The 21,631-nt window shown below is 45.7% G+C and overlaps 1 protein-coding gene and 1 pseudogene across 1 annotated transcript in view; one reads left to right on the top strand and one right to left on the bottom strand.

Moving 5' to 3' along the window:
- TMEM67 (transmembrane protein 67) overlaps positions 1-21,631 on the bottom strand; it is a 2,125,990-nt gene that overhangs the window by 1,722,767 nt on the left and 381,592 nt on the right. The window lies entirely within an intron of this gene.
- LOC138498651 (tetraspanin-5 pseudogene) lies at positions 16,715-17,547 on the top strand (annotated as a pseudogene).

The raw sequence follows: 21,631 nt of genomic DNA, 5'->3' as shown, positions 1-21,631 counted from the left end.
ACGGACAGCTCCAACAAATTGCAGCTTTTGGGAAGGTGCCATATGGGACTTCTTGAAATTGAGGGAGAGTCCCAGCTTGTGGCCAGAATTGCGAGGTGGTGTCTTGTTGTCCCAGAGCCTGTTCATAGAGCATTCTCTGTAATAACTTTATAATAATAAAGCACTTGAAACCAAATATGTCTCTCGGCAGTTGTAAATAACACTTACCTCTGTGATGGTCAACAGTCTCGTAATAGATGAAGGAGAGAATTACCTAAAAACCCCTCTTAAACCCAGCCAAAAAGGCTAGGTAGAAGTGGAATCTCCAGGGCAAACCCCAATAGGGGAAAAAACCCTGTGATGCGCTGCCGGGGTACGTGGTTTCCTGCAAGCAGCTGGTGAAGACTCACGCTAGTTTTAATGTGGTCCGGATTCTTGTCATGAAGGATTCTAATTCAAACAGAGTAGAAATGCAGGTAAGTAAGAATATAGTTTCCCCAAGTCTAGTGAAATAGTAGAGGGTTCAGAAAGGAGCTTACCCTGACAAGCCTATTCCCTACTAGGTCTTTGTATCTCAATCTGATGGTTAATGTTGGCAAAGCGCCTAATAGAACAGGAGTAAGAATATGTCCAATTGTGCGAAAAGGGAAAAGCAATAAGAGATTGGGATCTTAGCCACAAACAGTAGCCCCAGGGATAAATAGCAGAGCAGATTACAGGTCTTGAACTTGAAGGAAAAGAAGGCTGAAAAGGATGTCTAAGGTTGGTTCCTAATGTAGATTGTAAATAAGATTAGGCGTGAGGAAAAACCCGTGAGAATCACGAACTCTGTCTAACTAAACGGACGTAAGCTACAAACCAATGGCAGCAGGAGCGGTTGTTCAAACTGGGAGCTGGCTTCCTGTTGATTCACAGAGCATAGAAAAGGATCGAGGATTCTAAGGTTCAGAACAAGAAATGGGAAGAGAAATGAATAAAGGAAGTCAAGTGAGCACCTCTAGATAACAATTGCTGAGTAGAAAAAGTAACAAACTTACGGTGCGCAGCGTGACTCCGAATAGAGAAGCAAGGCGTAGTACCGAAGTTCCAGTAGCCGGAAATACAATTCCGGAAGTCGAGGGCGGGGCTAATCGCTCGGTCTGAGGAGCGAGAAACACTAGTGTGCTGCTTACAGTTTCGGGCTTCTCCATGTTGCGAGTCCCGATTCTGGGCAAATCCGCGGGCATTGGCACACAGGTAAGTGAAGTAGCGAGACCCCAATAGACAGCCGTAACATGCTCTGATCGGTCAATCGTCCAGGTAGGGGTAGATGTGAATCCGTTCCCTCCATAGATTCGCTGCCACCACCGCCATCAGCTTGGGCAAGACCCTCGGGCGGAGGTCAGCTCGAAAGGCAGTACTCAAAACTGATAATGAGAACTGCCAATGGCGAATCTCAGGTACTTCCTGTGCTTATGATGTATCAGCACATGAAAATAAGCATCCTGAAGATCCAATGACACCATCAAATCCTGGAGCTGAAGGGCCTAGAGAAGAGTGACCATCTTGAACTTGTCCTTCCTGAGGAACTTGATCACGCATCTCAAGTCCAAGATGGGTCGCAACCCTCTATCCTTTTTTGGAATCCAGAAATAAAGATTACCAGTCTAAATTTCCCTCCGCTGCAGCTACTGGCTCGGCTGAACCTTTCTCCAGCAGGGTCAAAACTTCCTGTAGAAGGAGTGGATCTGGAACTTTCAAGGACTGGCCTCCTGGGGTACAGTTTGGAGGTCTTCTCAGGAAAAGAAGGCAGTACCCATAGGCAACTGGTTGCAGTGCCCAAGCATCATAAGTAATACTTTGCTACTTTTCCAGATGCTGTGTCTGCCCCCTACCACAGTTGTGTGGCTAAAGTTTTCAAAGCCATTTTGAAACCACAGAGTATGCGGATGGGAAAGAGGCAGAGGGTGTAGCAGAACCTCTGCCTCCACGTACTCGGTATCCAGGAGGCAGTCTCCTTTGTCACCTCTGGGAAACTGACCCCTCGTCCTTCCAACAGAGGAGTAGAAGCAAAATAAACTTCTCTTCCAACCCTGAGAGGAATATGGATCCGGTCGACCATGCAGAGGCTGTATAATTGTAGCACCAAGAGATTTAGTGGCTGCCTTAGAGGACTGCAGTTTCTCTAGGCTTTCATCCCCTTTGGATCCCAAAGTTGTGATCCACCGAACAGCATGTCCAAAAGCCTGGACTGCACACATAAGGTGCAAAACCTGACTTTCTCAGTCAGGCAAATCGTCTAAGAACTGTACCAGCCGCCATAGAGCGACTTACACAGTGCACTGTGTCCAAACCAGATTGTAGTGATTTACACATAGCGCCTTTTCCATCTTGAATGATATTCCAAAAGCCCTTTCTCTCTCTCTTCACCCTCTGGGACATGTTGTGCTGCCATAGCAATCACATCCGATAAGGTATACGTGAACTTGGCCAAGGCACAGGTGGCATTGACCACCTTTAAAGCCACACTCCCAGCTTAGAAGACTCTTATCCCCATGGTGTCCACCCTCTTATCGTGCCTGTCTGGCCGAATTGTGTCGTACACTGCCCCCTTGGAAGCCAAAGTGGCTGCCTGCACCGTCAGGGATTCTGGGCTTGGGTGTTTAGAAAGAAATTCCAGGTCAATGGAGCAGGGTCTATATTTTTTGGTGAAATCCTTATGCACTGCCGGAGTAGAGTCCGGGTTTATCCAATTTTCCAAGACTATTTTTAACTGCTGTATGGAATGGATGTATAGTGTCCGTGGGCGGCCCCTCCTCCAAAATGTCAGTTAAGTCATCCTGCTCATACTCCACCGTAGACATTCCCCTGCCCAAATAGTCTATTAATCTTAGACATGACTGATATGTATGATGCATCTGCATGCCCAGATCCTTCAGGTGTGCCATATTCCATTTCTGGGCGAAGTTTTAAGCCCACTGGCATCTGTAAGCATGTGTACCAGGTGCCTCATCCTAGGTTCCTCAGAGATGAGCTCTTCTGGGACACCAGGAGTGCCCCCACTGCTATGTTAGTCAATGCTGCTAATGTTACGTTGGTCAATGATGCTCACACTGCCATGCTGGTCAATGCTGCTAATGTTACGCTGGTCAATGTTGCCCCCACTGCCATGCTGGTCAATGCTGCTAATGTTACGCTGGTCAATGATGCCCATACTACCTTGCTAACCAAATCTGTCACTGACTACTGCAAGCTGACACCTGTCGCCCTACCTACCATGACCACCAACCAAATGCCCATATTACCCACTCGAGCCAAACCCTATAGCCCCTCCTCCACACTCCTTACCTGCGCCCTGGTGAACGCCCGCTCTATCCCAGCGCACACGCTTGATGTGCATGATCTTATCACCACAGATAAGCTTGACCTTCTCTTTGTCTGTGAGACTTGGCTACAAGACTCCTCTAGACCTGCCCTCTCGCTGGCCGGCCCGTCTGGCTACACCATATTTAGGCAGGATCGGCTAGGACAAAGGGGGAGAGGTGTGGCTATCATAGCCAAGGACACCCTTGACATCAGAAGAATTGCGGGGGAATTAGGGCACAACGTTGAATACCTCTTCATCAAACTCAAACTTCACCCAACTCCACCATCGCCTTTCATCTTGTGTATTGCCCCCCCCCAACCCCACCAACTGACTTCCAAGAAGCCCTTATCCACCATTTATCCCACAACCTGAAAAAAACAACAAAGGTAGTAGTACTGGGTGACTTCAATCTAGGGCTAGACCAGCCCCAGGATGCTAATGCTGCCGCCCTTCAAAAAAGACTAGCCACTCTAGGGTTTGTCCAAACCATCACCAAGCCTACTCACATCAAAGGGCGTACTCTTGATTGGGTTGCGCAACACAATTGCCCCATTCTCCATTCTACCGTATTCCCCATCCCCAGGTCAGACCATTTCTGTATTAACTTTCACATTGACACCTCCACGGGACCATCTAAAACCACCATCCTTCTCCCTGCCGCACTTTCAAGGAGCTCCAAGAAGCTAACGAAAGATACTCTCCTACCTCACCTTCATGTTCCAGCTATGCAACCACCATTCCCCAATGATCCTGTACTCCTAGCTAACACATTCAACCAGGTCATAACCACTGCAGTAGATACCATCGCCCCCCGACGGCCAAAAAAGCTAAGAAAACTAAGCATTCCAATGCCTGGTTCTCCCAAGCACTCATGGATCTTTGCTCCAAAAAAAGGGCATCACTTGCTGCATGGAAAAGAAACCCTACCAAACCCAACAAAACTGCCTTCAAGACCATTGCGAGAGAACATAAAACAGCTATCACACATGCCAAAGCTGAATCCTACAACACAAGGATTAATAAAGCAAACTCAGGGACAAAGGAAATCTTTGCAATTTTCAGGGAACTGGAATCCCCCTCAGCCCCACCATCCACCATTGTCAAAGACGAGACTTGGTGTAACCAAATTCAAGGAGCTATGCTTGACAAACTCGACTCCCTGCACATCAAAATTCTAGCCCATCAAGAAGCGCTCTCTTCCCTATTAGCTGTCCACACAGCACCCCCCACATGTAATACATCCAACCAGGTACCTAAATTTGAATTCTCTGCCATGAACGAATCAGAAGTCACTGTCCATTAAGCCCTCCAACTGTAAGGGGGACGCCTGCCCAGCTCACATCATCAAAGACTGTGCTCCAGCCCTTGCTCCCTTTGTTACTGCTTTCATCAACTCGTCATTCCAATCGTCTCATGTATCCACCTCACTTAAAGAAGCCTGGGTCCCACCACTACTAAAAAAAAAACATCTTTCAACCCGTTGATACCTGGGAACTACAGACCCCTTAATACTGTCCCTTTCCTCTTAAATATCTTGGGCAAAGCAGCTTACCTGCAAGTTCACAAATGTATTGAGGACAACCACCTTCTTGGACTTTGCCAGTCCAGCTTTTGTCCTCATCATGGCACCGAAATGGCTCTACTTGATCTAAAAAATCAAATAGATGACCTGAGAGACGCAGGCAAACCTGCGCTCTTTTTGCTCCTAGACCTTTCTGCGGCCTTTGACTTGGTAGAGCACCAAACCCTATGCCACCATCTCTGGTCCACTGCTAACTTCTCCCCTAAGGCATGTGAAGGGATCAACTCGTTCCTTCAGGAGAGAGTAATGAAGGTCTTCTCAGAATCCTCTAATGCTATCCCTAGTCCTATCAAATGTGAAGTCCCACAGGGCTCTTGCATAGCCCTTACCTTGTATAACCTCTTCACCAGACCTCTGTTCCGAATCCTGGACTCACTGGGCATCTCATATATTAACTATGCAGATGACACCCAGGTGCTCATACCTCTCTCGGGGGATTATCCAACTGATACGAACACCCTCAACCTCATCTACTCCACCATTCAATCGTGGATGGCAGACAACTGGCTCTGTCTAAATAGTGAAAAACCGAACTCCTGCTGATTGGGTCTCTATTTACACTGAGCAAACTCGCCAAGGAGTATCACGCCTTCACTATTGACAACATCTCCATCACAGTATCACAAGCGATTAAGACACTGGGCGTGTACCTCGAGCCAAGCCGGACCATGGACAGGCAGGTCAATGCTATCACTTCCTCTGCAGCATATCAATCTAAACTGATCAATGCTGTCAGGCCATTCTTGACCCAACAGAACTGTATTATCATAGCCAGAGCCATCATTGGCGCCAGACTGGACTATTGCAATGCCCTCCTTACCGGAACCTCCCAAAGAAACCTAGCTAAACTCCAGATAGCCCAGAATAATGCCTTAAGGGCCGCAACAGGCATATCACGCAGGGAACACATTTCAACGGTCAGGAGGCAGGTACATTGGCTACCTATCAAGGAAAGGGTTGTCTTCAAAACACTGGCCTTAACACACAAATGTCTTCACAGACTCACACTCAGGTATCTAGCACAAAGGATCTCCAAACAGCGTCCAGACCTTCCAGGTCCGCCTATGCCAACCGCATCATGGTTCCTCACACGCAGAGTGTGTGCTGGGGGCTTGAGTTTCCCACACAATGGCTGCTACTCTCTGGAACAACCTCCCAGACCAGATCAATTGAGTCTCAGGATGCCTTCTGCAAGGCCTTAAAAACTAGACTCTTTGTCTAAAGGGCTTATCCCCTTGTGCGATATTTTACATATGCTACTTCACTGAATTTGACACACTATGCGATGTAGAATACTGTACTTTGTAACTCAACCCTGTAAGCAACTGTCTTTAAGCATTATTCCTGGGCCACTTAATGTAACCCTCAAGCAAGCCTTCTCAAGTATTCTTTATAGCATCTTGATGCCTGTGGGCTGCAGTGCGCTTTACAAATCCCCCCAAAAAAATGTTTAAGAAATTATCCAGCCCAAAACCAAAAACAGGGCTTTCCTCCTCCACCTCCTCATAAATAGAACTCACACCTTAAAAAAGTATTTTTTTAGTTTGCATTTTAAAAACCTTTAAAGAGCTCAAAGAGGATGTCGAAGGCTTCCACAAAGTCTACTTTGGAGCTGATGGGCTCACCTTCAACGGGGCTGGTTGGAGTGGAGATGGACTTTTCTATCGAGGCATCGAGACCACAAGTGGCGCACGCGAGGCCCCCAAGGCCTTTCTGTCTGGGCTCTTGTGCACGTGAACAGCAGCTTTCGACGCCCTGTCCTTCAGCATGATGGGGTCAGAAGTCTTGACTTCTTCAAAGGGGTAGGTGCTGCTGCCTTCGCCAATACCTCCAATATTTTAAGTCGCAATTCCTCCAACTTGGCTTTGGAACCCCTTTTGCTCGGGAAAACATAGCCCTTTTCCCTCGAGCGAGGAATCCAAAGAGGTCGACCGAGAGTGATGGTGTCTCTTCCTGGACCTCCTTGATAAAGACGATGAAGAGGGACGAGACATCGACCTAGTTCGCTTCACATGTTTGCCGCGTCTTTTGGATCAGTGAAGAGAAGCATCTCTCGAGCTCTTGTCTTCGATGACTTAGCCTTCGACAGAGTGCTCAAAGCCGATTTGGGGAAGTGCCTCCCAAGGGCGAGTTTCCCCTTCCTCTCCTTTAATGCTTTTACCGTCATCGATTGACACAAGCCACAGTCACCGACTTTGTGGCCAGAGCCCAAGCACCAGAGACATACACGATGCAGATCAGTTATGGAGATGTTTTAACCGCAATGGGTACAACTCTTCAATCCTGTTTTCGGCGTAGATGAAGACATTTTGACTATATCGAAGTGTGTGGCAAAGAATAAACACAGAGGCGAGTGAGCCTTTTCGAGCAAGCTGTGAACAAAAACAGAACTGAGGCAACGGGTGTGGTGCGTGCCATTTATATCGACTCAGTCATACTCGAGGCGGGCGGAGGCCATCGAGGGACACAAGGTCAGTGATGACGCATGGCGCCCTCTGCCGTGAAAGGTTTCCGAGCTGCAAGCAGGATATTGGAGTATATCAAAGATGAGGAACACGTGGGAGGATACAATCCATTCGAAACCCATCCACTCACAGACGCAAGTGTCACATGTGAAGAGCCTAGCCGGCTAGTATCCAGACTGTACGGACTTGTCCTGAATGTCCAACTCACAAGGATTAGTGTGCGGCAGATATGGGAACATGACTTGGGGATCCAATTCTCAAACATCCAGTGGCAAAAATGCTGTGCGCTCACCAAAGAGGCGTCCCTCTGTGCCCGGTACAGATTAATTCAGTTTAAGCTTTAAAACCAACTGTATTATATGCCGGTGAAACCCGCTAAATTTACACAGAGTGCTTCAGAGGAGTACATGAAATGTGGCCGCTCCCTGGCTGACACTGCACATATGTTTGGCACTGCCAGGGTATTGCTTGTTTTGGGGGAAGTGTGGCTGCAACCCTCCAGGAGATGTTGAACATCCCCCCGCTACATTAGCGCCTGTCAAGTACCTTGTGGGGGACATAGGCAAAGTGTTGGTGGTACTCGGATGATTTATTAATGTAGCTTGTGTTGTAGCTAAAAATGTGTGCTTCACTTCTGGAAATCAAAAAGCGCCCCGACGCATGCAGAGTGGTTGCGTGACCTTAATTATACCTCGGACAAGGAAGAAATGTATATATCCACAGTAACAAAGTGTAGGCCTAAATACATTTGGACTCCCTTACGGGTGTATCTGGCACAACTGAACGACACAGAACAGATGTGGGTTGAAGCTGTACTCTGGGGCTATGCCTTTTGTAATTCTTTGACCTTTTCAATGCTGATGTTACAAAATTGTATGTCGGAATATGCTAAATTAAGGTTTACGGAGGCTCAGCCTGTCATTACAACCGCAATCTATTACAAGACTCCACGTCAGTGCTTTTTTGAACTACCCTGCATTATTTGCCTATAACCTTGAGTAAAGTATTTTTTTTTTAAAGAAATACATGGCATAGGAGGGTAGAGAGGGAGGAGGTGAAGGAGAGGTGGGGGTGCTGTAGGGATACCGCATTCTCCCGGTCTTCATTGGTCCCAAAGGGGGTTTTACCTCCAATGAGATCCACTCGCTGAGTACCACCGCCAGGGGCACCATCGGGTAGCGGCCTCACCTCAATGGCCTCATGTGAAGGGGCTCCCCCTTCCGAAGCAATGACGACATCCTGGGATTCGTCACATTCCTTTCCCCTCATGCTGTCCGGTACCTCATCCCCTAAAGGAAACCGCAACAGGAAAACCACATTTCCCTGGTCTTTACCCTTGTGATGTTCCACACAAACAAAAAGGCTTCAAGTGGAGGAACCATCGCATTATCCGCGGGTTGGTGTCTTTCCTCAAACTAAGCCAGAGGAGAGCGGAATGGTCAGTAACTAGGGAGAATTTTCTCCTGGTCAGGTAATAACTGAGATGCCCTGTTGCCCCTTTGTTTGGCAAGACCTCAAGTTCTATTGTGGCATAGTTTCTTTCTCTAGGGAATAACATCCGGCTGATATACAGCACAGGATAAACTGCTGCTCCTAGTCCCACCTTTGAGGCTTCGGTTTGGAGTAAAAACTCTTTGTTGAAATAAGGACAGTTTCACTACACAAAATAGATTTAAGGAAATCAAAGAAAGCTTGATCTTCGTTTGCCAATTTTGTCTTGAGGTTCTGCATTCTTTAGTTTGTCATTTAGGAAAGAAGTAATGGATGAAAAATTGGGAATGCACCTTCTCTATAATAGCCTACTAATCCTAAAAAAGCACTTTGGTCCTTTTTGGTCTTAGGTGTGGCAGCTTCTTTCACGGCTTTGACTTTCTCTAGCTGAGGCTGGACCATTCAGTTTCCCACAAAGCAGCCCAGGTATTTTACAGCCGACTGGGCAAGGTGGCGTTTTCGGGTTGCCGGTTAGTCTGGCCTGATGTATGGCCATGTTGATCTGATACAGATGGGACATATGTTTCTCCCAAGTTCAACTGTGACGAGGTCGTCAAGGTAGGCCCCACAAAAACTGGTATATGGCTGGAGCAACTGATCTATTTACCTCTGAAAGGTTGCCGGGCACCATGAAGCCCAAAGGGATGGACCTTGAACTTGAAGAATAGTCCTCTAGGGATGGAGAAGGCGGTCTTTCTTTATTGTCAGGGTTCAGAGGGACCTGCCAATAGCCCATGGGCAGATAAATTGTGGAGATGTAAACTGTGTTTCCCAGTCGATCAATGAGGTCATCAATCCTTGGCATCGGGTGGTTATCGTACTGGGACAACGTGTTTAAATTTCAAAAATCGATACAAAACTGCCATGACTGATCTGGTTTAGCTACCAGGACTATTGGCGAAGACCATGGACTCTGATGGTTCTATGATATACCAACATCTTCTCCACCTCCAGAATGACTATTTCCCTTCGAGCCTTTGGTATCCGGTATGGTCTTAAGTGTATAATCTTGCCCAGGGGTGTGAAAATAGGATGATAAATCCCCTTGACTCTCCCGGGTAGACAACTAAACACATCAGGAAACAGATTTAAAATATGTTGCAGATTTGTCTGTTGTGGCAAAGGAAGGTCATTAGGTATTAGATTCAGGCTGTCACTCTCTTCAGCTAACAGACTAGCCATTACCACTGAGGACTCTACAGGATCATGTCTCCACACCTTTAAGAGATTTATGTGGTATACTTGGTATTGAAGGAATCTGTCAGGTTGAGACACTCAGTAATTACATGGTCTGTTCTAAGATCTCATAAGGACTGTACCGACAAGACCGTATTTTATGTTCCGATGTGGGAAGTAGAACAAGAACCTTCTGTCCGATGGAAAAAGTGTGAGTGGCCCTTTTGATTTTCATGGGCTTTGATCAAATAGAAATGTGTTATATCCCTAACAAGCGCCATATTTTCTTTGATTTGCTGCACAGTTTGGAATATGGCTTCCTCTGTCTCTTCCTAGTTCTCTAAGCATATCCAACACCTCTCTGGGATCTCACCCATACAAAAAGTCAAAGGGTGAAAATCCCAGAGAACTTTGCAGGGCTTAACAGGGACCATGGGACCACCAGTTTCTCCAGTCTGATTCGACTAGTTTAAGGATTCTCTTAAGTGGTCAGTTGAATCATAAAACCAGACAGTCTGTGGGCGATATACAGACGTTCTGAGGGTTATAATTTGAAGCATTTCCTTCACCTCAGCCATGATGTTTCTCATGAACGTCATAACTTGATCAGTAAGAATTTCCTTTGGGAAGCCTACCTGTGATAAGAATGGAATTAGATGTTTTAAGATCTGCTGCAAGGTGTTGCTTTGCATGGGTATAACCTCTGCATAACAGGTGGAATAGTGTAAAATGACAAGTATATACCGTTTCCCAAGTTTAGAAGGTTCCAAGGGTCCTACAATATCCATCCCTATTCTGGAAAAGGGGACATCTATAATAGGTAAGGGTTGCAAGGTTGCTGGAGGTTTTTTTTTCGTGGGTCAGTATTTTGACAAAGTGGAAATGTCCAAACAAAATGTTTGATATCTGAAAATCCCGGGCCAGTAAAACCTGTTAACGGCTTGGTTTTAGAGGTCCCCTCTAAGATGTAAGATGGGCATGCGCTATGTCCAGAACCACCCTGCGATGGCTATTTGGGACCACTATCTGGGACCGAGTTACTCCCTCATTAGTACTGTCTCCCCTATATAGTAATCCTATTTTTTTTAAACTGTTTTATTGATTTTTCAAAACAAAATAACGTACAGACTTTGTAAATGACATCCAACCATACATCTCATTGTACATCTGCTTAACCCTCCCAACACCCCACCTGATCCCCCCCCCCACAGCCAGCCTATTCCACTTGAATGTCTACTCGTGGTGTAAATTATCCCACTTGACCTCCTCCCCATAACCCTATTCCGCCTTTTATGATAGTGTGTGTATCTGAGTCTGTGTCCTCTTGTGCAGGTGGCGCCAGTTCTTGCATCACAAGTTTCCAGGCCATTAAATGTATGTTCTGCTCCTCCCGACCACGGCGGGATGCTTCTTGCCACACAGCTGTTTATGCCAGTGACCATTTCTGGAGGTCCCACAACGATACACTCACACCTGGGCCTTTACGTGCTTTCCAACCCATTGCTATCCTGCGTTTCGCCAAGATGTGCACCAAGTCTCTCAATTTACTAACTTGTCTTGTCTGCTTTGGTCTCTGCAAAATACCTAGCAGGCACACCTTGGGGGAGACCGAATCTGCTGATAGGCCGACCCTACCTAGGGTTTGGGCCACGTCCTCCTAACGGCCCAAAACATGTGTATAATGTCTGCATTAATCAGGCCGCATTTCGGACACGCTTGTTCTGTCGCTTTACTAAATGTCGCAATTTTCTTCAGAGTTAAATATGCCCTAAGAGTAACATAATTGGATCAACTGTAGTTTCACGTTGGTGGAAACCTTCTTGCGATACCCCATGGTCCTACTCCAAGCGTCATCTGACAATTGCTCTTGCAAATCTACTTCCCACCTTTGTTTAATCTGTATTAGATTGCTATCTGCCTTTGCCATCACACTCTCAAATAGTCCTGATACTGCGCGTCCCCCTTCAGAGATAGTGTGTTTCTATTGCCTCGTCTTCTACCAACAATCCTCTGTTCCCGGCTATTTCAATTTCAGTCTATGTAGAAGTGAGGCGGGAGTTATATGTTGCCCTACCTGTACTCCTGATTCTGCAGCGACCTCGTTAAAGGTCTTTGGTCATCCTTCCTTCAATATATCACCCAATGACACCACCCCCCCCAGGCTCCCAATATTTCCTGACATTCAGCCTAAGTTGCGCATCCTCCCTCTTAAGTGTCACCAATGGGTTCTGGGGTGAATGGGGTGCATCTTTGCAGACAGCCCTATGCCACATTGCCATGCCTAGTTTTAACAACAAAGGGGGCTTGGGATCATGTAGTACCGTAGTCCACAACATCTCTTTCAGAAAGAACGGGGTGCATGCCGGTTGTAGTAACTATCTTGGGTCTGTTCATCAGATAGCCAATACGTGGCAAACTGTAGTTGGCACGCCATAAAATACCCCTCAACATCCGGCAACTTTATCCCACCTTGTTCATATGGCCTCTGCAATTTCTCCTGCAATAATTTACACCTCAAATTGTGCCATAGGAAACACTGGCAAGTGGTGTTCACTTTCTTAAAAAAAGGTCTCGGTATATTATATGCGACGTTGGTGAAATAATGAAGCAACCTTGGAAGCACTACCATTTTTAACAACGCGCCCCTTCCCAATAACGAAAGCGCCCAATATTTCATGGAGTTCTCCATTTTATTCACCGCCTTTAACCGTTTTCTGCATATGTTCTACTTTAGGATTGTGGAAAATGTCAACTCCTAGGTATCGAAATGTGTCAATTTCCTATTTGATCGGCAACACTGGTAACACCCCCGGGGACTTCCCCTGTACCCCGCCAGGGGGAACAAGCTAGACCTCTGTGCATTTATTGTAATCTCGGAGAAGTCTGCATAGCAATCCAACACATCCAATATATATTGTAAATTAATCTCTGGTTGTTATAGGTAAAGAAGCATATCAGCCGCATACAGGGAGAACAGGTGTGTGTTGCCCCGTATTCTGATGCCAGCCTCATGATATTCTTTTCCCAAGTATACAACTAGCGGCTCCAAGGCCAATATAAGTAACATAGGAGACCAAGGACATAGTAATCCTTGTTTAATGAAGAAGGGACCCACTTTCTTCCTTCCTCTTCTGATATTACTTTGAGGAATGCCTCAGCTAATATCGGATTGTTCCGTCGCGCAAAGGCTAAGTCACTGAATACCTTTTTTCCTCTTTTTTCAATGTGATCTTGGTCATGGACGTCTAAAATATCAGGGAATACTGCCCTTTCGAAAATCCCTTGGGCCACTTGATCCCCAACTTTAACCAGGTAGGAGGGTTTCCCATTGTTCTGCAAAAGTACATTTACATCCCCTCTATCATTGGGGTCTACCCTGCCTGCTAATACATCAAATTCATATCTCCAGGCTAATCCGGATTTGGATATTAGTCGCATATATGTACCTGGAGACAGGATTAGACCAGTTGGTATTATCTGCCTCTCTCCCGGGGTTATAGTCAGTTCTTCACTAGTACAGAGGTTGAACCCAATGGATTCCTGGATGGCTTGGGGTGGTGGCCTTGTCTGTTTGCTTGGTGAATTTTAGGGTTCCATGGTTTGTATCAACCAGGCCAGATCCCCCTCCTGACAATATGTAAGGGTGTGCAATGGATAGACGAAGGGTAGGAGGTGTAAGGGGAGGCGTGGACAATTGGCTACTGCTCACAGGAGAATATATTGCAAAAACTCAATTGGACAGGCCATCCTGTGGTGCCACACCAAATCACTGATGCGAATAAAGGGTTCAGTGTTTTATGATAGGAAGTGGGAAAGGTGGTTGGTGCAATGCCATGCAGAAGGAGTAGTGGGCTATGAAAAATGGGTGGTAAAGAAAATAAATAACAAATGCAGAGGAATATAGAATGACAATGTACATGCCTTGACATGGATAGATGAGAAACACTGCAGAGTGTACATAAAGCCACTCATACAGCATTCCTTGTGAAAACTGGTTGGGAACGGCGTTGCAGAAAGGGGCGGCAGCGATGGACATCTGGTGGGCATGTGGATCCAAAGCTTATGCCCAGCTGCCTCCAGACTGGGGAGTGGCATGTGCACTTGTGACCCTCCACAACTTCCAATGGTCATGCCCCGAGCAGACCCGTTACCTTTCACTGAACTTTCTTTATCACAGCAGGAGAGTAAGGAAAAAGAGCAAAAGAAGGTGAGAGTCCAGCCAAAGCAAATGGCAAGAAAGAAAAGGAGCAGTAATTACATAGCCGCCAAATCATCACTGAGTTTGGATGCAATCCCACAGCACTTAAAACTTTGACAAAGCATCCGTTTTCTTCACATCCCTCCTGCTTCCCGCGGTACAAGCAGCTGCCAACGCCAAATGGCTGCAGATTACCCACTATGAGGTGCTACAGTTGGCAAATGCAACCGAGAGAGGACTTAACGCAGAGCTTTGTGCCCTACGCCTGGTGGCACTACAAAATAGATTTGTTCTCATCTAATGACTGCAATGGAGGGCAGGGTCTACCACAAAATTGGAAGCAGCTGTTGCACAGCAATACCCGCTAACAATGCTGCCAATTAACTAACAGAGGCTGTCGAGGAGATAGGTATGCTACATGAAAAGATAATAAAACAAACACATGATACCGCTTCGGATAAGTACCTGGATTCACTATTTGCCTGGGTGGCAGAGCTGATAGCTACCATGTTCAAAATAACTGTCTTTGTGCTCGTCATGATGCTCTTTGTCTTCTGTGTCGGACAGTGGATCATCAAACAGAGCAATTGTCATAAGAAAAAAGTACAGTATATAATGCCTGCTAACAAAGTTGACAATAATAGTGGACAAGAGAGGCAGCCTCCTGGGGTGAATGAGTGGTGGAGGACGGAGTGCATTTGGTTTTAGCAGTACCCCCACCAAATGCAGAAGACTACAATGCTTTTTGGGTAGCATGTTCACAAGTTGGACGGGATTGTCTAATAAATGGGGCCACACTGGAAGGGTATGAGGAAGGAGGGGACATGGACAGGGTAACACGGCTATGATTGCCCAAGGAACAAAATAGGGAAATGATGGGGAGGAAGGTGTTGATGTTTCAAAGAAAACTGATTCTCGAAGCAATCACATTAGCAGAAAAACAGAACTGAAGCCAACATGCGCTGCGCGTGGTATATGTATTCGCCGATGACATCAGACGAGATGGAAGCACTCGAGGGACGAGTCGACCGTCTCGACGCACAGCGCCCTCTCCCGAGAGAAAATTTTTTCCGAAACAGCTGAAGCTGGAAACAAAGATATCATAAGATGAGGAATACGTGGGAGGACAGAATCCATTCGAAGTATCAGAGCTGGTGGAACAATTTTGAAGTTGTGAAGAAGAGGAGTGTTTAAACCTGTGTCAGTCACCATCAGTGCAGAGAAACAGATCAGAGTTATAGCTGTAATTCAGAGAATTGGCACAGAATTTATGAAACAGCGTTTACTGCCCTGGTCCAACACGAAATCCAGTCCAAGCTGAACATTACAAACAAAAAAATTTAGATGTGTAAATGCAAAATTAAAGCCATGTAAGAAAAGGAAAACCTAGAGCCTTCTCAAAGTGCCTGGAGTTTCCTAATTGCACTGGTAACTAGCCTGTATTGTTTAACAATATTTTGCATAGACTTTCAAAAAGGTGAATGAAATCTCAACCTTCAATACCTAACGAATGGCTTGTGTAGACAAACTAAATGAAGGAGTGTGTCCAGCTAGAAACATCCAAACTCTTGACCTAACAAAAGGGTTCCAGTACATACCATTACAGTACACTGAAAGACACACGTCAGCCTGCTCTACAACCAGAGGTTTACCAGTTCACTGCTCCAAAATTCTGACTGTCAAGGAACCTGAAACATTTCATAGAGTAATAGATAGACTCGTATGCCCCCATTTGCCCACTCTTGTGCTGTTTTAGAAGAAATTGGAACATGAAGTCCCCGCAGGGAGACCCGATTGGTACATATGTGTTGCAAAGACTTCAGTAGACAATCTAAGGCGTGTGTCGGGCCACCAAGAGCAAATATTTACGGTATACTTTGGGAAATGGTCTGATCAATCAGCAATTATGAAAAGTGACCACATTACATAGATCCCTGTCCCCACAATAAAAGAAGCAGTTCGGAATTTACTGATCTTTTTGGGATACAATTGGGGTTTACTGCAGAGCTCACTTCTATAGCTTCTCCTATGACTGATTTCTTGAAGGCATCCATGCCAGAATGTACAGGGTTCTGCAGCCGAGAGCCGAGCTAGTCTACCACTACTTCAATTGAAGCATTGCTTAAAGAGACATGCGGAGATGCCACAACTTTACCCTTCAAATTACAAAGTGATGCATCAGGGCACCACATAGGAAGAGGTGCTGTCATAAAGCTTGGAGGAGGAGCATGTGCACTGGCAAAAGTATCCGCCCGCCCACCCTCCCTGCGTTAGAGCCGAATGGATTTGCCCAGAGCTCCCCGCACGTAATCACCAGATCTCCTCGTGAATAATCTGTTCTGCTTCCCCCCCGAAGCCCTTCTGCCCGTCGTGCGAGGGCGGACCAGGCCTGAATGCCCTGTTGCCGGGCCTCGGCAGCTCTCCTCCCAATAGCCACTGATGCCAGCTTGGGGGCGGGCATCCCCTGAGCCTGCAGCATGTCCGGCGAGCAATACAAGGGGCCCAAGGTCAACTGCTGCATTAAGTACTTCATCTTCGGCTTCAACATCATCTTCTGGTTTCTGAGCATTGCGTTTCTTGGCATTGGACTCTGGGCTTGGAATGAAAAAGAAGTCCTTTCCAACATCTCGTCGAACACAGACCTGGGTGGCTTCGATCCCGTATGGCTATTCCTGGTAGTTGGCAGAGTCATGTTCATCCTGGGAGTTGCTGGATGCATTGGAGCACTGCAGGGGAACACTTTCTAAAGTTTTTTCTGTCTTCTTGGGCATTATTTTGTTCCTGGAGTTTACGGCCAGAGTGCTAGCCTTTGTCTTCAAAGACTGGCTCAAATACCAGCTCTACTTTTTCATCAACAACAACATCCGGGCCTATCGAGATGACATCAATTTACAGAACCTTATAGACTTCACACAGGAATATTGGAAGTGCTACGGGGCCTTTGGAGCCGACGACTGGAACTTAAACATTTACTTCAATTGCACAGATGCCAAAGCAAGCCGAGAACGATGTGGCATGCCTTTCTCCTGCTGTACCAAGGACCCTACTGAGGATGTCATTAATATGCAGTGCGGTTATGTTGTCAGGCAAAAGCTGGAAATTGATCAGCAGGCAACCATTCACACCAAAGGCTGCGTGCCACAGTTCGAGAAGTGGCTGCAAGATAATCTAACCATTGTGGCTTGTGCTTTTATAGGAATAGCATTACTACAGATATTTGGCATCTGCTTAGCTCAGAACCTGGTCAGCGACATAGAAGCCGTTCGAGCAAGCTGGTGAAACCACACTTCATGCTTCCTGGGATGATGCTGCAAAAAAATACAAAAGGAACACTAGACATCTTCAATCCTCTGCCATCTCTAGCATGCCATACAGACACGGAGCCCTATGCACAGGAAAGCCAGTCTTCTCTGGGCAGAGTTCCACAGTCTCGGATGCTGGGGTCAACCTGAACTGTTACAATTTAGGGGGAAGACTATGGGAGGGGTGGGTGAGTGATATGAATGCCTGCTGCTCAATTATATTTTATTTGAAAACCACCAATTTTTAATCTGGTAAACTGTGAATGTCTACTGTAACTGCAGTTTTACGTGAGAGTTGGACTTCTTGTTTCTTCTCTTAGGATTCTATATGCATAGTCACCCGGTTACATTTCGAAAGCACTGATTATTTTTCACATGACCCATTCTTTATTCTCGCCTTTTCCAAGTAAGGCCAAGCACTTTGTTTTACTACAAACTGAGAGAGTGCAACTGGTGGACCACACCTTGGTATTTGGATGGCACAGAGATTGCTATAAGTATGTTTTGTTTGAGTCTGCCCAGTTTGCCAGACACTTGATACTTGTAGCCCCGTCCACTGCCACAACTTGCTGATTTTTCTCTTCTGTACACTATAACAGAAGTCCAGCTAGCACAACAAAGTATAAATATTGCAAATGGTCTGAATTGTATGCTTACAATTTATCTTGCATCCTCCTACAAATGTGCTAGTACGCCAATTCCTCAAATGTCTGGCGAACCAGATAATCATCTGTACTTGCTCAAGGAGAACAGTGGGGTTACCAAGGACCAAAGAGTGCACAATTCCAACACTGCTGTCCAGTGTCCCATGGGGGACACGAATACTCAGGAATGCTTTTCTCTTGGCACAAGATAGACATGACCCCGCTGCATGGGGACTGCCGTTTGTCGATTTAGTGCACCTGCATGATAACAGCGATTACACCCCTCTCGCCACCATGAAGGTCAACGATAGACATTATATATAAGAAATGGGTAACAATGGATGCTTTTTACAAAGTGCTCTGGTCGTGTCCCACAGGATGGAGGAATGTCCCATAAGTATGGAGGAAAGGGGACGGGACGTAGGAGTAAATGCGATCCACTACCCCAGCACAGTTCTATGGAGTAGCATGCGAAAAGCAATGTAGAGGGCACATGTTTAACAGGAGGTAGGTTATTTTTAGCTGTGCACCCATGCATTCCTGTGAGGGGGCGGCCAACATAACCACCTTAAGCCCCCCCATCCCCACATGCTGTCTTTAGGATGGACTTTGGATGCAAGTCAATCAATACACATCTTTGTCGAGATGGAATTTGCTTGGCTTAGAGCAAGGTTCTGCGACCTTTGGCTCTCCGGGTGTTTTGGACTGCCACTCCCTTCAGCCCCAACAACATAAACAATGAGGGATCATGGGGGTTGCGGTCAAAGACAGCTGGAGAGCTGCTGGTTTCAGGGGTAAGGGAATGTGTAAATAGCCGTCGGATCAATTTCAAGCTCCTATCAGCAGTCATTTCCTCCTGCATGTCAATCGCTGCAAGAAGATTACTTCCATTGGGATCCATGCATATGAGAATTGACTTCACATTGGACGTAACCCCCGTTCTACCACACGCTCATTTTGCAGAGTATGCTGAGTTAGGCACTGAGCAATAAGAGCTTGTTGTATTGGGAAGTGTGCCTATCGTCTACACCCCTTTGCAGCAATGATGACTATCCCAATAAGGTTGAGGGTACACCAAGAGACTTCTGTCCCTGGAGAAGAGAAGCTCCATGTCATTTGCCATCTGGTGACAGAAGCTTGTGCTGCTATGGTGACCATACCACAATCACATTAACATGTTTCTCATTGCTCATTTATTTGTGTCATTTTATCCTTTGAATATCGTTTTAATGTTAAAGTGCATGTTTGACACGGTGCAACCTCTCCGCAATTCAACTGTGCATCCATTGAGACCACAGCAGTGTTCTGGGATAGGCTTTTGGAACAAAATGGCCTTGACCTTTTGCACCTCCGAAAACAGTTAACTTTTGGTGCCTCATTTCATGGTCAACAGCAACACACTATGGTGTTTGCCGTTTCCGTATCAATTCTGATACCATGTTACCTGGACCACAGTTGAATTGACAGTTAGCATAAAGCGTTATAAGACAATGGCAACGTTCAAAGATTCCTTTTTACTGGCAAAGTGTTCAAAATAAGTTTTCAATAAATGTTGTTTACTCTTAAAAAAAAAACAAAAAAAAACTTGGAGCCCCACCTGATATTGTACACTAGTCCAATTCCTACCTCATTAGGCCATCATTCCACAATCAAAAAACAATGTATGGCCATAAAGAGTAGATTCGCTCCAATCCTAACTTGCTAGTTTGTCATTTTTTTCTATCCACTTATGTTCCCGGCCGTGGCTGCCTAACAATGAAGACATCATCAATTACATTTGCCAGTGGTTTCTGGCTCTACTACCTTTCTCCATCTCTATACTCCAGAGAGCAGGCCTTTTACAGAGGAATTACTTTCCGTAACTTCAGTCTCATAGGGGTTGGATACAACTCCAAGCCCGGTCGATCTTACCTGGGCCCATGATAGGTCGAGGAAGAGGGGGGCATTGCCTGCTCTGGTCCTGGTGTAGGGGCCATCTGCTTAGGCTGGTGTCTTTCGCTCAAGGGACACCACGAGGAAGAATGGATCCACCAGTGACAGATGGATGCAGTGTTCACATCCCTGGTCTCTACCAGGGAACCACCTGGACACTTGGCATGTGGCAGAGAAGTATCTCTCGGATCCCAGTCCACACAGCCAGATATTAAGATGATCATGGGCAGTGCAATTGCTCAAAATGGCGGGTGTACAATCGGACCACCAAAGAAAAGAATGGTCCAGGGCATAGGGAAGTGGAAATGAGTATGGAGACATCAAAAACTGGTCTTCTCCAGCACTGCATAGCAGAGATGGAAAGAGGAAGCACCTTAGACAGAATAAGAAACCCAATGCCTGATAATGCTTTTGGCTGGATGATTAAGAGGAAAGAAGCGTGTGGAGCAAGGGACAGATAGCAGAAGGGGGGGCCTATAACGAGGATAGTAGTCTTCAAATAGGGTGCAAAGTAACCTGAAAGAAGATCGTTATCACAGCTTGCCTCGCCTCCAGACTAAGATGATCGGAGTAGGAAATCACCAAAAAACACCCAGATGACTTCTATCCCTACCAAAGGGCCCTAGAGAAAAGATAACATTATGAATTATCCTCAAGTATGGTGGTGCTGGATTATATCGATTGCATTCTAAAGGTGTGTTAGGTCTGTCCTATTTTCATTTTTATTGCTGTTTTTTTTTTCTTTTTGTATGATAATCTTGTGTTTTGTAATTGAATTGTTATTGAATTTTAATTTGTGTTTCTTTGGCAAAAGGATACTTGTTAACCATAATGGAAATAAATAAACATTAAAAATAACATTATGAGACAACACTTTGAGGTGGCTGAAGGGGGAAATCACAGGAACCCAGGCCACAAGCAAAATTTACTCTTCGGTCTTCCTTTTTGAAAAGTACTAAAATATGAGGAAAGAGAGACCCTGTACCTGCAAACGGTGGAGCACCCTCCAGTTGGTTACCAGCAACTGATGACAGAGCTCCATTAAGTTAATTAATAGCAACATTTAATTGGCAGTTGTCAAATGTACATGTAGATGGTAATACAGAGCATAATAGAAGCACATTGTTATAAATACAAAAACAAATTACCATGTTCACAAAATGTTCATCTTTGGTCTAGAGAGCAATAAGTGCATGAATATTATAGCATCTGAAAAATAAACACATAGCTGCATGCTTGTCCATTGTTTAAAAAATATACAATAGGACAATAGGAGGGCGTTTTATGAAAAAGAGGGATTAAGGATAGTAATGAGCATTTAGCATATTCTGCATATTCTACATAAAAACACATAAAACGTTATTTGCTTTATAATGCACATCTTTGAAACACCCATCCAGACCACAGCTGCTCTAGGACGACACATGGTTAGACTACAATGTAGTATGCACCATCCATAAAACCAAGCACGGAGGTGTGTTCTAAAAAGCGCAAAGTACAACACATGCACATACTC

The sequence above is a fragment of the Ambystoma mexicanum genome, chromosome 5q, assembly GCF_040938575.1.
Source record: "Ambystoma mexicanum isolate Mex_15411 chromosome 5q, UKY_AmexF1_1, whole genome shotgun sequence".
Lineage (NCBI taxonomy): Eukaryota > Metazoa > Chordata > Amphibia > Caudata > Ambystomatidae > Ambystoma > Ambystoma mexicanum.
Note: the sequence above shows the minus strand (reverse complement) of the source record. Positions and strands in the feature narration are given on the sequence as shown.